This window comes from Camellia sinensis, chromosome 11 (assembly GCF_055761805.1).
Source record: "Camellia sinensis isolate YWXY chromosome 11, ASM5576180v1, whole genome shotgun sequence".
Taxonomy (NCBI): domain Eukaryota; kingdom Viridiplantae; phylum Streptophyta; class Magnoliopsida; order Ericales; family Theaceae; genus Camellia; species Camellia sinensis.
In genome coordinates this window covers 135,073,620-135,091,214 of record NC_138971.1, presented here as the reverse complement: position 1 = coordinate 135,091,214, position 17,595 = coordinate 135,073,620, and the positions used below count along the sequence as shown (strand labels likewise).

Below are 17,595 nucleotides of genomic sequence, written 5' to 3'. Positions count from 1 at the left end.
GATTTTAGAAGGATCAACCTCAATACCCCTTTGCGTAATCAAGAACCCCAGCATCTTCCCTGTTGTGACACCAAAAGTGCATTTCTGTGGGTTTAGCCTCAACCGATATTCTCTGATCCGTTGGAAAAATTTCTTCAAGGCGATGTAGTGGCCCCCACTTTCCTTGGACTTGACAATCATGTCGTCCACATACACCTCAACCTCTTTGTGGATTATACCATGCAACATCGTGGTTGCAGCCCGTTGATAAGTAGCCCTAGCATTTTTCAGACTGAATGGCATCACCCTATAGCAGTAGGTTCCCCACATCGTGGTGAAGGCAGTCTTCTCCCTATCCTCGGGTGCCATCAAGATCTAGTTGTACCCGGAAAACCCATCCATAAAGGAGAGCAACGCATGGCTTGCGGTGAAGTCCACCAATTCGTTGATGTGCGATAGAGGAAAGTCGTCCTTCAAACTAGCTTTGTTCAGATGTCTGAAATCCACACACACCTGAATTTTGCCATCTTTCTTCAGCATTGGAACAATGTTGGCCAACCAAGTAGGATACTCAGATACTAGCAAGAACCCTGTATCTATCTGCATGGTGACCTCTTCCTTGATCTTCAAAGCCCAATCCGGGCATATTCTCCGAAGCTTCTTCTTGACGGGTCGGGCCTCAGGGTCAAGAGGGATCTAATGCTGTACAATCTCAGGATCGATTCCAGGCATGTCTTCGTAGGACCACGCGAAAACATCTTTGAAATATTTTAATAAAGCAACTAAGCGCTCGCGTTCCTCCAAAGACAACGTGGACCCGATCTGGACCAAACGCGGATCTTTCTCAGTGCCCACATTAATTGAAGTGATTTCATCAACCAGGGGTTTTACAAACCTCTCCCCCTCTCAATCAATCAAATGTTTCAAAACCAAAGGAATTCCTTCGTCGTCGTTTTTATCAAAATTTTGAAAGTCATGATCAATGAAATATACAAGTGGCACAGAAAAGTACTTAGAAATAGCAGTGGTACCATTTTCATTCACAACTTCCAATTTGTCCAATTCCTCGGTTACAACCAACTCAAAAGAAAAGGAAAAAGACGATCGGGACAAAACAACGACATCTAGGTTATCAACCCCATGAATACTGGACTCCAACTTAGAAGAACTAGAATATAATTCTGATTCCACAAACTCTGTGGAATCAGATTCCGGTTCACTACCTGATTTAGAACTACTGGACAAAAAGCCCTCATCGAACTGCCAAACGAGGGAGGGTGCGATAAATGTATCCAGAATGCTACCAGAAGGGTCCACAGCCGATTGATCTCCAATCATGGAAACGGTGAAGTCGTCCCCCAAGCTCTCTGGTTTGATCTGAGGATCCGAAAGGAGAGAAGACAACGCTGCTCCTATCCCAAGTTCTATGCCATCAGACTCATCCTCTGTACACTGTTCAGCCTCAGCTGGTGGGTCAGTCTGTTCCTTTGCAGCTTCATCCCCTCCCAGCTATAGGTCAAAGAAGATCTCAAAGCCAGGCAAATGCCGCTTCTCAGAGTTCAGCCATGGCTCAGGAAAGCCATAAAATGGGAAATCTTCCCACTCCCGGACAAAGCGGCCGTTCAGTGTTTCTTGAATGGGTCTATGCACCAGCTCATAATGTTTCCCAGTTTGCTTAGCTTTGGCTCTTCCAGCCATTTCCTTTCCCTTTCTTACCCAATCCTTTTTGGTAGGTGTGTAACCTAGACCAAAGGTATGAGGATTATGTGGCACTTCGGCCAATATAGCAACGCCCTTCCGGCCACTGCTTCCCAATCCCATTCCAAGTACATGTTGTAACTTATTCATAAGGTAGACGGATTGAGCACTGACGTACATCCCCTCATCAATAGCCAGGATATCTTGCACTACTCGGGCCTCGGCGAAGGTGAACCTAGACAAAAAGACATTCTCATCGCTGTGTACAATTTCCAGTACTAGTGTAGTGACTTCCAGCGAAGGATGTATAGAAGAATTCCCAAAAACAATAGCTACCCCCTTCCCATGGGGGTACTTCAGCATCTGATGCAGAGTGGAAGAGACAACTCTCACTTAGTGCAGCCACAGCTGTCCAAGGAGTAAGTTAAAAGTGGCCGGGACATCCAAGACGTGGAATTCAATGTCTTGTTACGCGGGGCCAACCTGGGTTCTGATCTGAACTGTCCCCATCATTTCCTAGCTTGTATTGTCATAAGCCCGAATCACCTAGGCCATTGGTATGAAGTCTGCTGGCTTCAAATCGATAGCATAGGCCGTGCGCGACAGAGACACATTAATTGCAAACTCGGTATCAACCAAGATGATTAGTACCCTCTTCTCTTTACATTCAACAGAGATAGATAGTGGCTTGTATACTCAGAGCCCTCAGGCAGCAATTCCTTATCTGTAAAAGTAAAAGTCGGTGAAGTGCCTCATGGGAAAGCCAGTCCCACTAATTGTTCAGGAGTTATGCCAATAGAGAGCTTAGCCTTATCCATTACTGATAGGACGGCTTGTCTGTGCACCTGTGAAGCCATGAGCAATCCCTAAATGGATATATTCGCCTGAATCTTCTTCAGCTAATTCAATACAGCTTCTTCTTCTAGATATTTATCTTTCTGTTTCTCTGCCTCCTTATCCTTCCTAGATGCTTCTGGTTGGTCCAGGTGTGGGGGCTTAAAGTACTGCCTGTTCCTGGTCATGTGATTGCCTTCCTCGGAATGCCATGTATCATCTGGAAGATTATGTCGCCAATCTTCGTCTGTGTGGGCAAGATGCAAATCATCATCTTCCCATCACATTTCTCCGACAACCGAAAAGCAGTTGTCTGGTTCCGTTGTAAGTATTCCCGCATCCATAACACAGTCAATCCCCGCAGGGCCTTTGGCTTTTCTAGCCTTCTAATCATTCTCAGTTCTTTCATTCTTGAACCGCTTCAGCGCGGCCTCCTATTCTGTATCGGCTGTACTAACGCTACCCAGTTCTTGAGCAAAATTCTTAGTACCGATGCTCTCCGGCAATTCTCCCTTGTCGTCGACTATTCTGGCCATTACAGAAATTCCCGTTTCTAGCTGTCCTTGCTTTGGTTGGGACCCCTCATCAGCATTCTGTTCATCGTTGAGCCACCCCGTATTATCCGTTGATCCATTCATATCAAACCAGCCAATCTGTACACTCCCTAGATCTTGTTCATCGAAGAACTAGAGATTACTGACGTCCTTCTTAAGCTCAGCTAAGTCATCCAGTCCTTTGCTTGGTCTGTCCTCCCAGACTACATTAACCTCCATTCCCATCAGCAATTCCACCCCTGGTCTGGCTTGCCTAGTTGGCAAAATATAATGGCAAGGGTTGCACTTCTCTTCAGTTAAGCTCACAGAGCCCTCAGGCATGCCTTCTTCTACTACAGCCACCACCACAGGTTCGGGTTAGGACATGGACGTGCTCATCATGCACATGTAGACCGCTTGAAACTCCGCTCCGTGCGCGAGGGCGTGAATCATTGTTCTAGCTACTACAGTTCGGACTCATGTCATGGTTTTGAATCTAATCTCACAAAGTGCAATGTAAGATTGATAAATCACCAAAGAGTCCAAATCCGAAAAATCATTTTGGAAAATCAATTTTAATCAAAAAGCGCCAAACATGGACTGCTTTGCTAGATTTCAGAGTTGCCACCTAAATGTTTTGTTTTGGGAAAATTTAGGAAACCCTGACTCGTGCCTAAGGCCACGTGTCCGTCATCACCAAAGTTGCCTCGGTTCGGGAACTTAGGTACGAGAGGGGAAGGTCATGCAATGAGCATCCCCGCTCGCCCGATCAAAGGATCGGCCTTTACTAACATGATATGTTGTTTTTGAAAACACATGTGTTCTTATTCCGATTTATTAGCTAGCTTACTATGTGATGCGTACAGCATACAAGTATAGACTAAATCGCTCAAGTTGGAACAAAATATCTCATGTCTGTTTGTTTGAAAATGGTTTGAAGGTGCTACTCGCAAGTAGGCTAAGTCGCAGATTTGCCACACTCAAGTGGGCTTAGAAAACAACATGATTTGCCACTCTCAAGTGAGCTTAAAACTCGCATTTCGATGAATTGTTCCAATTCAAGCAATCCAACCTTCATCCATATGCATTCATGCAGTTAATAATTTAAGCAGTTAGCCTCATGGCAAGCATGCTAACATGGCAACATACACATCTCATGCAGTATGCTAAAGCTTAAAAGCTTACCTAGTACTCTGAGTCAAAACAAAAGCTAGTTAGTAATCAATGCATGCTCCTAACTATACAGGAGTGCCTAATGCAGCACTTGCAAAATGCAACTAAGATAGGCTCGGCTATTCTAAGATGTCATGTGAATGCAACTTGATAACATGTATTCAAATTGGTATTGAAATACAATCCAGTTTGTGTGATGCGCCGAGCCTGGTGCATGCAAGACAGATGAATGAATGCAAATATGCAAGCATAAGTATTCTAATTGAAACATGCCCTAAAACTAACCATCAAAGCCTGATTAGTAAAAGGGAGAAAGAAATGGGGGTTGGAAGACATGCACACACACACGCACCCTTATTACAAAGTTTGTGCCCTCTCGACGGAGGGTCCGAATAATGAGCTAACTAGCTAATCTAAGCTAATTAAACTAAATATTAAATCACAAAACTAATTAACTAACAAGTTAACTAATTATTACAAAACAAGCTAATTAGCTAACTACACTAGCTAATTAAATAGAAATGAGTAGCTAAATGCATTAATTGCTTAAGCACAAAACCAAGTGTAAGCTAGCTAAACAAAGCAGTTAAAAGGAGCCTCAGAGTGGGAAGCGCATGCATGCTCGGTCGCCTCAATTGGAAATCCATCGCGATGCCCTAATTTGCCTCTATTTGCATTTGTTCTCAGAACTCTGCACAAAGCTCCAGATAGCTTCTACTCCATCATGGAGACCTCCAGGAGCATTGCCGACCACTTATTGGTGTTGCCAACCACCTGCCGACCACTTACATTTGCTGCAGACTAGAAAAAGTGGTCAGCCAGCTGCTTTTTTTGGTCTACTGACCAGAAAATTCTGCACAACTCTAGTTTGCTGCAGTAGAGAACAAGAAGGGGCACAACAGTGTATTTACAAGATATGTGGCCACAACCACCCTCCCTATCATTTCTTAAGCTCAAGGGGGTGTGGTTCTCGACTCTCGGGGCACCAACTGAGCATCGCAATGCGCGATGGCCGAGAAGCCAAGATTGCACATTTCAATGTTAATGAATGCACAAATAACACATAAGAGCCTTCGCCTCTATCATGCATGATCAAGAGGGTCGGCGACCGAGAAATGAGGCGCGTTTCATCACTTCAAGTAAGAAACGTCCCTCATTTCTCATGTTTGGATTAATACCCTATCCAAACACAAGGCAAACAACAAGCTTGCAAACATAATGCAGTGCAACTTAAGCATGCAAACATGAGGCAATGCAACAAGCATGTAAACACAATGTAATGCAACAACATTCAAACACCATGCTATTCTACCAATGCTAGGATGGCATGCCCAAGATTCTATCATGCAAACAATGCATGCACGACAAGCTTAGAAGCTAAGGCATCAAAGCTAGTAAAGGGCACCTCACAAGGGGCATGCAAAGCAATGCTCAATGGACTTAAACCGAATATGGACAGACCTATGAGGCTCCAAAACAGTGGCCATAATACCAGAACTTAGGCACAAAAAGGCAAGATAACGCATGCTCATGCATTGGCCCATCAACTAGGCACAAGAGGACAACTCTCAAACATGATCAAGAAGTGATAAACATGGAAGTGTGACAACACTACATGCTCTAAAATATCATGTGAAATAATGTCATGGAAAGCAAACATCTCAAGTATGGCATGCTAGAAGGCTCAAAGCTTGAAATTAGCATAGGCACTTGCACTATAGCTATGCAATACATGAAACATATAGCCAAGGCAACCCAAAACAGTCCTAGAACATGTTAAAATGATGCTAAAACATGCATGGAGCAAAGCCAAAACAAGCTAGCATGAAGGGCATGAAGCATGGAGTATGCAAGGCCAATAAGGAGGATTACACTACACCTATCAAAACGAAGCATGAGATGACTCCACCAACAAAAATCAGAGTTATATCATGACAAAATAGGACCAAATACACACTGAAATGGTGACCCAAAAGCCTTGGCAAGATGGCATACGCATTGGCTCATATTTAAGGCATAAGGACAAACCCTCCAAAGCATTGAATGAGTGAAAGATGTGAGGGCATGGCCATACTACATGCACTAAAATCACATATCAAATGATGCTAAACCATAAAAATAGCCCAAGCAATGCATACTGGTGACTTGGAAGCTCAAAGCTAGTGAGCTAGAATGCACTATGGCTATACAAAGCATGGCATGCATGACCGAAATGACATAAATCAGACCTAGAGCATGCTAAAACATGGCCAAAAGCTTGCTGGAGTTGAGCCAAAATCACACTAGAATGATGGTCTAAAGCATGATGCATGTTAGGCTAGTATGCAAGATTGCACTACAAGTGTGTAAGCATGCAAGATCTATAGCATGCTAAAACAACACCAAAAACTAGCTGAGATAGGACCAAAACATGCTAGAAAGATGAGCTATCAACACAAGCATGTATGGCTAGTATGCAAAATCTACACCACAAGTATATAGAGCATGCAAGGGTGGCCTAAACCAAGCCAAAATAGAGGTATACCATACTAAAATAAGGCCAAAAGTGGACTGAGATGGAGAGAAAACAAGCTTAACAAACATGCTCAAACATGAGGCCAACAAAGCAAGCACACAAGACATAAGGAGAGGGGATGACCCCCTCCTATTTGGGACCTCAAAATAGCCTTTCCACCACTGAAATTCCTTTGAGTTTCAGTGGTGAGAATGTCAAAAGGAGGTGGTCCCAATAGCTTAAAAGGATGGTACAAAACAAAGCTTAACAAGGCACAAGAGGGGGTAGACCACCCCCAACACCAAAGAAACCTTAAACAAACATTTCAAACATGTGAAATCAGAACTTTTTGCAGTTAAGAGTTAGGCCTAAATTAGCATGCAAATAGGGCCAAAGACTTAAACCAAAACAAAGCTTTAAGGGGTTAGAAACTCACCCTTGTAGAACAAGTTGAAAGCTGCAACTCCAGCAGCTTTTTTGAGCTCAAACCAATCCAAAAACTCCAAAACCCGCTTCAAGGTGCCGCAGCTCCAAGAGTATGGTGTTTCACTATGTGTTTGTGTGCAAAAGTGTGAAGGAAAGGCACTTTCAAGCACAAATATGAGACAAAAGGAGAAAGATAGAGATAAAAGTGTATGTATAGCTCCAAGCAACATTTTCTTAACCTAAAGAAAAAAGGAGGAGGTTCCCCCTTATAGAAAAATAAAGTTCAAGCTTGTTGAACAAGCTTTTGGCTCCAAGCAATCCCTCCATACACGTGCATGGAGGATGCCTTCTGTGCCCAATAGCTGGCACAGCTGGCAAGAAAATATCTGCAGGAAACTACAGAAAAGCTGCCAACCAGTTGAAGTGGTCGGCCAGCTACTTGCATTGGTCGACTGACCAGTGAAAATGGTTTGCAAGAATGAAAATTGATCGGGCAGGGGGAGGAGTGGTCTGCACAAAGAAAGCAAAGTGGTGGCATGGCTGCTAACCACTTTTGGTGGTCCACAGGCCACCAAGACCAATTGGCAGACCAGAAAACTGGCTGGCGGGGGAGAAAAGTGGTTTTCAGGGAGAGAAACTGGTCTGCAAACCTTATTCCACCCTCCAAGCAAGGAAAACAAGGTTTGTGCCAAAAACAAACCAAAAAGGATGAAAGACGAAAGTCCGAGGGACAAGGCGCGTAGTCTGAAGCCTGGAAAACTAGTCTACGGGCACCAAACGTGGCCTCCGTGGGAAAACTGGTCTACGACTACAAAAAGTGGTCTCCAAGACCTCAGTGTCCCTCTAGGCAAAGGCAACAAGGCGTGGTTCGAAAACCAAGCCAAGAGGAGAACGTTAAGTGGTCCCGTGACAAGGTGCGCGGCCGAAGACTCTGGAAATCGGAAACTAGCCTACAAGAGGGAAAAGTGGTCTACGACCACAAAAAGTGGTCTACAGACCTCTCTCTCCCTCCAGGCAAGGGAAAACAAGGTTTGGTTCAAAACCAAACCAAAAGGGAAAGAGTTCAAAGGCCCGGAGGCAAGGCACTTAGCCGAAAACTCGAAACGAGCACAAACATGCACAATCATCGAGCGCTCAAACGATGACGTCTGAGTCTTAAGGTCGGTCAAAAATGGGGTGTCTTCAGTTGCCCCTTTTTGATAGAACTAGGAAGTCAAGAAGTGACGGGAGTGAATGTCAAAGCCCAGAGACGACCCATTTTTGACAAGGTCGAAGACTCAGACAAACAGGCAAGATAACAAAGAGATGCGCCCGCAAGCAGGGGCAAGATGCAAATGACATGCATAATGCCGAACATAACTTATGATCATGCAAATAGGGCTGTGATGAAGCAATTATGCAAAATAAATGCAACATTTTAAGCGAATGTTATGCAAGCACGTAAACACGAGCCAAACTACATCTCATGCAGAAAGGATGCTAGAAAATTATGGAACTCTCACTGTGTCTCATGCGGAGAAGGCTAAAAGCGACTGCCGAGAACACCCGGTGTCTCAAACAAAACACCTCCTAGGAGAAGGGTACGTCCAAATGCATGCCAAACGCGAGTGGAGAAGGGTAACAGTCAAATTGAACCAGAACTTCTCTGAATGAACCATACATACAATATCGTCTGGTTTCACCAACTTCAAATGAACCGTACATACAATATCGTGCCTGCACAAAAGAGAGATTTTGACAAGTACAATATAACAGGAACATATGATCAACGCTATATCAAGATACAATTTCAATACAAGATAAACATGTGCACATATGACGCCGATGGAAAGCTGCATAGCAATGCAAGTAGAACGTGCGTGACAACGCAAGTAATGAGGTGCATAACAATGTAACTGAATATGTGCATAACAATGCGAGTGGGATGTGCGTGACAATGCAAATGAAGAGGGTGCATAACAATGCAGCCAAAGCACGCATAACAATGCAAGCAAAATGTGCGTGACAACGCAAGTGGAGATGGTGCATAACAATGCAACCGAAGCGAGCATAACAATGTAACTGAATGTGCGTGACAACGCAAGTGAAGAGAGTGCATAACAATGCAAGTAAGACGTGCGCGACAACGCAAGTAGTGTGCACAACAATGCAAGTAAGACGTGCGCGACAATGCAAGTAGTGTGCATAACAATGCAAGTAAGACGTGCGCGACAATGCAAGTAAAATGTGCATGACAATGCAAGAGAAATGTGCAACTTCAATTGCATGTTTGAAGCAAAATGCCGAATAAGGAAATGCAAGCCTTAACGAGACAAATTCAAGTGGAACCTCCGATTTACCTCTCGGAGGGATCACAATGTACTTAAAAAAGATACACCTTGCTCTTGACGAGTGACGATGAGCCACGCATTGAAGACTTTAATTGAAGTTCCCGCGGGGACATTTGAGCCGAAAAAGTATATTTTCCTTGCACTTTTTCGAGAGCCGAGGACTCCAATCATCACAAAAACACACAGGGAGGACAATGGGGCCCTGAAGACCACCCAGGACAGTTGCCAACCACCTATATAGCTTGCCGACCAATTGAAGACCACTTAAGTGGTTGGCCGACCAGAAATACTGGCTGGCCAACCAGTTTAGCAAAACAGGGGCAGCTTGGTCTTTTAAGGTTTGGCCCTTTAAGTATACAACTCCAAATCACTTTTGGTCATAAACACAAAGCCGAAAAACACTCTCCTTCCTTCCTAGACCTTTTTCCCTCTCAGATCCATACTTTATATGCATTTTCCAATGCCCCACGCGAAGTTGATTCGTGAAAACTTTCGATTCTTTTCGTTTTGAACCGGTCAGAATTTGTTTTCGGAGCTTCTTTCTCCATTTTCACCACTTGAGGTATGTTTCTCTCGAAGTTTAGCACCTTTTCCCGGGCTTTGACTTTTGTTGACTTATTCTCTTCTCGAGAGTTGACTTTTGTTGAGTTTTTGCAATTTTGGCTCATTTCGCTCATTTTTGCTCATTTTTGCACCTTTTTTTTAGATGGTTGATCACATTTCACATGATGGGGGTTCTCCGAGAGTAGAGGACGAACCTGACGCCATGCCATTGCCTCCGAGGATTTGGCCTTTCGACCCGGAGAGGTACCACCCTCAGGAGCACATCCTACTCCCGAGCACCTTTCATCATTTCACAGATTTTGCGCGGCGAGCACCTGCAGACTTGCTACTACAGGAGCCTGAGTCCCACTTATCTCATCACGCGTGCAAGGTGCGTACTTCACTTTTACATTTTCTGCGATGTATTTTGCATTTCTTGCGCACTTCATGCTTTCACTATGTATTATATCTGCTCGTTCTGAACATAACTCACAACACAGTTTTCTATTCATTTGGCACACAGGTCATACATGACACTCTGCTCACTTGGCACACAGCTCATAACACAGCATTCTATCCATTTGGCATACAGCCCACAACACAATATTCTGTTCATTTGGCACGCAGCTCACAACATAGCATTCTATTCATTTGGCACACAGCTCATACATAACACTCTGCTCACTTGGTACACAGCTCATAGCACAGCATTCTATTCATTTGGTACACAGCCCACAACACAATACTTTGTTCATTTGGCACGTAGCTCGCAACACAGTATTCTGTTCATCTCTTCATTGGGCACACATCTCAGAACATAACATTCTTTTCATTGGGCACACAGCTCACAACACAGTATTCTGTTTATTTGGCACACAGCTCAAAACACAGCATTCTTTTCATTGGGCACATAACTCACAACACAACACTCTGTTCATTGGGCACACAGCTCAAAACACAACATTCTTTTCATTGGGCACACAGCTCACAACACAACACTCTGTTCATTAGGCACACAGCTCAAAACATAGCATTCTTTTCATTGGGCACACAACTCAAAACACAGCATTCTGTTCATTGGATACACAGCTCACAACACAACACTTTGTTTGTTAGGCACACAGCTCAAAATGCAGTATTCTGTTCATTTGGCACACAACTCACAACACAACATTCTTTTCATTGGGCACAGCACAAAACACGACATTCTTTTCATTGGGCACACAGCTCAAAACACAGAATTCTTTTCATTGGGCACACAGCTCACAACAAATTATTTTGTTCATTTTGAAACTCAATACGTCTGTTCATTCTAAATGCATGAAGCTTCCCGTTTCACACGGGGTTATGGATCGATCATCGTGATGGAGAGGTACATGGAGCTCCCAGATGCTGTTCGACAAATTGTAGATGAGGCGGGGTTTGGCCCATTTTGTGCGGGGTTGTCGCGTCATCCGGCGAGCAGGACCCTTCTGGGTGCACTTGTAGAGAGATGGTGGGTGTAGACCGCCAGAGAACTCCCGAGCTCCGCGCGCGAGGGCGCGAAATTGTTTTGTTCTCTAGCTACTACAAGTTCGGACTCATGTCATTGTTCTGAATCTAATCTCACAAAGTGCAATGTGAAACCGATAAATCACCAAAGAGTCCAAATCTGGCAAATCGTTTTGGAAAACTGATTTTTATAAAGAAGTGCCAAACATGGACTACTTTGCCAGATACAGAGTCGCCACCTAAATATTTTATTTTGGGAGAATTTTGGAAACCCTGACTCGTACCTAAGGCCACGTGTCCGTAATCACCAAAGTTGCCTCGGCTCGGAAACTTGGGTACGAGAGGGGAAGGCCATGTAATGAGCACCCCCGCTCGCCTGATCAAAGATCGGCCTTTACTAACATGATATGTTGTTTTTGAAAAACACACGTGTTCTTATTCCGGTTATTAACCTAGAATTACTATGTGATGTGCACAGCATACAAGTATAGACTAGATCGCCTAAATTGGAACAAAACATTGCATGTTCATTTGTGAAAATGATTTGAGAGGTGCTACTCGCAAGTAGGCTAAATCAGGGATTTGATGAATTGTTCCAATTCAAGCAATCCAACCTTCACCCACAAGCATTCAGGTAGTTAATCAAATAAGTAGTTAGCCTCATGGCAAGCATGCTTTCGTGGCAATCAATAACACACATGCAGTATGCTAAAGCGTAAACAGTCACAGTGTACTCCAAGCCAAAACAGAGAACTAGTTAGAAATCATGCATGATCCTAGTTCATGTTAAGATGGCTAATGCAACGCATGCGAAAATGCAACTAAAATAGACTCGGCTATTCTAGAATGGCATATGAAATGCAACTTGATAACATGCAGTTGAACACGTATTCAAGTAAATGTATTGAAAATACAATGCAGTTAGTATAATGCGGCGAGCCCGGTGCATGCAATATAGATGAATGGATGCACGCATGCAAGCATAAAGTATGCTAATGAAAACATGCCCTAAAACTAACCATCGTAAGCGGTTAAGTAAAAGGGAGAAAGAAATGGGGGTTGGAAGACATGCATCACACACACGCACGCTTATTACAACAGTTGGCCCTCTCGATGGAGGGTCCGAATAAAAAAGCTAACTAGCTAATCTAAGCTAATTAAACTAATTATTACATCACAAAATTAATTAACTAACAAGTTAACTAATTAAGCTATTACAGCACAAATCAAATAGCTAAATGCATTAACTACTTAAATACAGAACCAAAGCATAAACTAGCTAAGGAAATTAGCTAAGTAAAGCAGTAAAGGAATGTCCTCAGACGGAGAAGAGTATGCATGCCCGGTCGCTTCGTTCGAAAATCCAATGCGATGCCCTGATTTGCCTCTATTTTCATTTGTCCTCAAAACCTTGCACCAAGCTCCAGAAAGCTTCTAAGCCACCTTGGGAACTTGTAGGAGCATGGCCGACCACCTAGGGGTATTGCCAGCCACTGGCCGACCACCTATCTTTGTTGCAGACCAGAAAAAGTGGTCGGCCAGCTAGTTTTTCTGGCTGGCCGACCAGTTGTTGATGCACTTCTCTAGTTTGCTGCAACAGAGAGCAAGAAAGGGCATGGCAATGTATTTGCAAGTTATGTATGCACAACGACCCTCCCTATCATTTCATAAGCCCAAGGGATTGCGGTTCTCGACCCTTGGGCCACCAATCACGTATCTCAATGCATGATGGCCGAGAAGCCAAATTGCACAATTCAATATAAATGAATACACACATAAACACATAAAGTCTAAAACTCTATCATGCTAGATCAAGAGCGTCGCTGACCGAGAATTGAGGCACGTTTCATCACTTCAAGTATGAAATACTACAACAAAAATAGTCTTTAGACACGAAAACTAATGACGAATTTTTTTTTTGTCACAAAATACGTATCTTTTAATGATGAAAATCATATTTCATCTCCAAATGTACCATTTTTGGAGACAAAAATAAAATTTCGTCACCAATCTAAATCATAGGTGACGAAATTATATTTCGTCATTATTTATATTTTTTTTGTCACCAAATATTTTCCCGGTAATATTTTCGGAGGGCGCCAAAATTAATAGACTTTTGGTGACGAAAAAATTGGTCACCAATTATCAAATTATTAATGACGAATATATTTTTGTCACCAATAATTTTTAATATTTTAATATCATTTAGTGACAAAACTATTTCTGTGGCCAATATTTTTATCTTTCGTGAAGATACAAAACTACGTCGTTTTGAAATTCTTAAATCAAAAATATGTTTCCTGAGCCTTGAGCTTCCCTCATTGTTGCCCTCTTCCTTGTTAAAAAAAACATTTCCTGTTTCCTTGAGCTTCCGATCGGTTCATCAAGCCTTACCCACCATCTCCTCACTTCGTCCCCTCGGTTTGCCGCTCTTCATCTTCGCCTCTACCTTGAACTTACCAGGTTAGTGTCTCTCTCTCTCTCTCTCTCTCTCTCTCTCTCTCTCAATCTCTCTCTCTGTTCATGTATATAAATATATAATCGATCGATTGACCTTCCTTTTTCATCGTTGCAACTCCTCACTTCCGATCGGTTCATCAAACCCTTTCAACTCTGCCATTGTGCTTACCAGGCCAGTCTCTATCTCTCTCTCTCTCTATATATATATCTCTCAATATACAACGATTTTTTTTTTGGATCCCTCTAATCAGTCTTGTTTCATCGAATGCTCTCTGCAATTTGTCAACTCACTGCCCTCATTTCTATTTCTAGTGAAGAATCCCTATCTATGTCTATATCTATATCTCTATCATTTGATTTTCATACATACTTTCTGATTTTTTTTTTAATCTCTTTCATTTGATTTTCATACATAGACTTTCTGATTGATTTGTAATCGCTCTGTGCTTCTCTCTTATTTTTCTTTTATACCCTTGTGTTTGTATATTTGTTTCTGATGCAAGATTGTTTCTTTTTCTTTTTTTTTTTTTTTTTGAAAATTTTCTCTTCTCTGTTTGTTTGCTGAGAAAACCGAGCATTAGAACCAAATACAATTAAAAAATAGCTTCATGATTGGCAACCCAACTGGTCTTTGCTTATTGCAGATACCAATCTTACTTGTGTATATATATAGATGCAGGACTTGTGTGCACTACACACAGGACTTTGCTTTCTCCTCTTCTTTTTGCTGTTGTTTGGCTGCCAAGAATTGTAGATGAAAAGAAGGAAAATTATTGTGTCAATTACTACTGAAGTAGTGATCAATCTTTCAAAAATAGTACTACCCAAGTAGTGCTTGTGACAAATTCCAAAGATTTTTCCTAAACCCAAACATGTGCAAGTGAATTTAAAAAAAGAAAAAAGAAAAGACAAAACAGTAGATGAATAGAGAAGTTGAAAATTATAGCGTCTGTGAAGAACCTAAGTATAGTGTTTGTGAGAAACTCCAAATATTTTCCTTGAACCCAAACACATGCAGGTGTTCTGAGGAAAAGATTAAAGATATATGTGATGAGATATCTTCAGCTGCATAAGATTTTGTATTGGCAAGTTCATGGATCCCATTTGTGTGGATCTCTTTTTCTATTGGCAACTATTTCCCATTGGCCAGTGGCGAAATCTTCAATAACCAGATCATGGGTGTTGGTTAACTTGATTGATGATTGCCTATCAACCACCAATTTATGGATTAAAAATAAAAAAATGAGATAGAAACCGATCTTGTCTTCCATTTTGTTTGTTTTCTTGCAATATATATATATATATATTGGGAAATAACAATTCAGGATATATTTGGAAAGTTAATTACAAATCTGTAAAATATATGATGCAGATGAGCATTCATTATGACTTTAATTGTATTAGGTGGTGATGCAGATGATAGAATGATGATGCCCTTAAAATTTTAATCTGTAAAATATTTTTTCTTTTTTTAAAGTAGAAAATATTATTTTTTCAATTAATATTATTTGGTTCTTGTATTTTAAGTGAAGGAAGGAAGGTAATTTGTTTAGTTTTTCTTGTATTTTTCTTATTTAATAGAGGTTGCTCGTTTATAGATGATGTTGTTTTATACTTCTATTGCCTGTCATTTTTTGATAGAACCGGTTCATGTTGTGAGTGGAAGTTTTATCCTTTTCTCATCAATTTGAGCATGTTTCTTTTTTAAGAAATTAGATGATTTTAATTTTCTTGGCTGGTGCATGCTCCAGATAGATTTTGCAAGTCAAACTTTTAATCATAGAACTGAATTATTCTAAATTGATTATTTTCCAATGATGTTAGAATTTTGATGGACATTTTTGGTTCACCAATGGGGTCTTTGAAATGATCTTTCTTGCCAAGTAGAATTTGGGAAGCTCAGCAGAATGAAGAATAGGTCTTCTGATACCACATGGGAATCATTTTAATCTTTTCCATGATTTGTTCTTTGGCATTCTTTATTTTACTTTAATCTTTGGTTCTATCTTTTTTAATCTATGATTTTTCTCATGATTTCCTTTTTGATATACTTGACCCTCTCTTGATATTGGTTTTCATTATGTTGCATCTTTAACTAGACACGTTAATTTTTCTCTAGAAAATATTAAGTACACCCTTTTCCTTGTCAACTAATACCTCACTATGAGATTGTCGTAGTTTTTGTAATTTAATTTACCCCCTTGGCTTGGATCTTTTAAAGTTTGATGGATAATTTTGTTGTCATCCTTACGTCTTGAAGTTATTTGATTTGTGTTTGGCTATTTTATTTCACGAGTAGTGTACCCAGTACTAAATTTAATGCATTTTCAACCTCCTTGTGGGCAACAATAATAGAGCCTTTGCCACCGCCACCAACAATGATAATGACAACAAAAAATACTAATGGTGATGTAATTATTGAAGATACACTTGTACAACCTATGCATGGATTTGGTTGCATTTATCTGAGTTGCATTTAGGAACTTGGAAGATAGAATGTCCTTTGTATCTTTTAACTCAATTTATGATTCTAATGCTTTCATTGTTTTTCCTTTCCAGGTAACATGCCGGTTACTTGGTGTGGTTCTTGAGGAAACTAGTCCAGAGGAGCTTCAGGTGGTGACATTCTCTGTCAATTAAGTTTTGTGCTTGAATTAGAAAATGATTAACATTGTGGTTACCTTGCTCTGAGCAGAAACAAGCGACTGTGAGATCCTCTGTGCTGGAAGTACTGCTGGAGATTACAAAATTCTATGATCTTTATCTCATGGAAAGAGTTCTAGATGATGAAAGTGAAGTGAGTGTAAACCTTTCTGCTTATTTTTATTATTATTATTTTTTTACTATTAATCAATAGTATAATTTGTTTTCCTTTGCATGCTCAGTGTGTAAAATTTTGTTAGGTTGACTTCATAGTTACTCATTGGCACCTTAAAGTTTTCTTATTGATTTACTTTTGCTGAGGAAGTGATTATGAGATGAAATGCTTAAAACTGATGGATCAACAAAATCTGTTCATACCCACCAAAAAAAAAAAAAAAAAACAAAACGGTACAGTTTTTTTTTGTGAATAGATGTGAAATGTGACTGAGTACTTATGGAATTGATAGCATTTCTCTATTTGTATGGTTTTCAACTGCAGGCCTCTAGGTTATGATTCCATTGTTGAACTAAAAATAACCACACACAAGAAAAAAATTTATACAAGTCAATTGCATATATTCTAACTATTTAACCATCAATCATGACATGTAATAATTGTGTAGGCATCTATATAGTACAGCCTAATTACATGATTCCATTGTTGAACTAAAACACACAAGAAAAAATTTATACAGGTCAATTGCATATATTATAACTATTTGACTGTCAATCATGATATGCAATGATTGTGTTGCATACCACTACTGGTGTGACTTTAACCCCCCTTTTGTCAAAAAGTTGTTCGTTGTGGTTTCAATTGAGCTATTTACATTTTTATTTTTATTTTTTGAAAATGATGTATTTGAACACTATTTCTTTTCAGGTCATTTTGTTTGGTGCAAGTTCTTCAATACACAAAATACTATTTTAATTTTTAAGTAGTTTTAACAGGCTGTTTCTATGAAATTTTGCAAAAATAGTTTTCAGAAAT

At 40.9% G+C, this 17,595-nt stretch overlaps 1 long non-coding RNA gene across 1 annotated transcript; it reads left to right on the top strand.

Moving 5' to 3' along the window:
• The first annotated feature begins 15,483 nt into the window (after nt 1–15,483).
• LOC145803256 (uncharacterized) lies at nt 15,484–16,758 on the top strand. Its single transcript, XR_014345376.1, has 3 exons — nt 15,484–15,501; nt 16,521–16,577; nt 16,657–16,758. It is a non-coding gene; the product is annotated as an uncharacterized LOC145803256 (long non-coding RNA).
• The last annotated feature ends 837 nt before the right edge of the window (nt 16,759–17,595 follow it).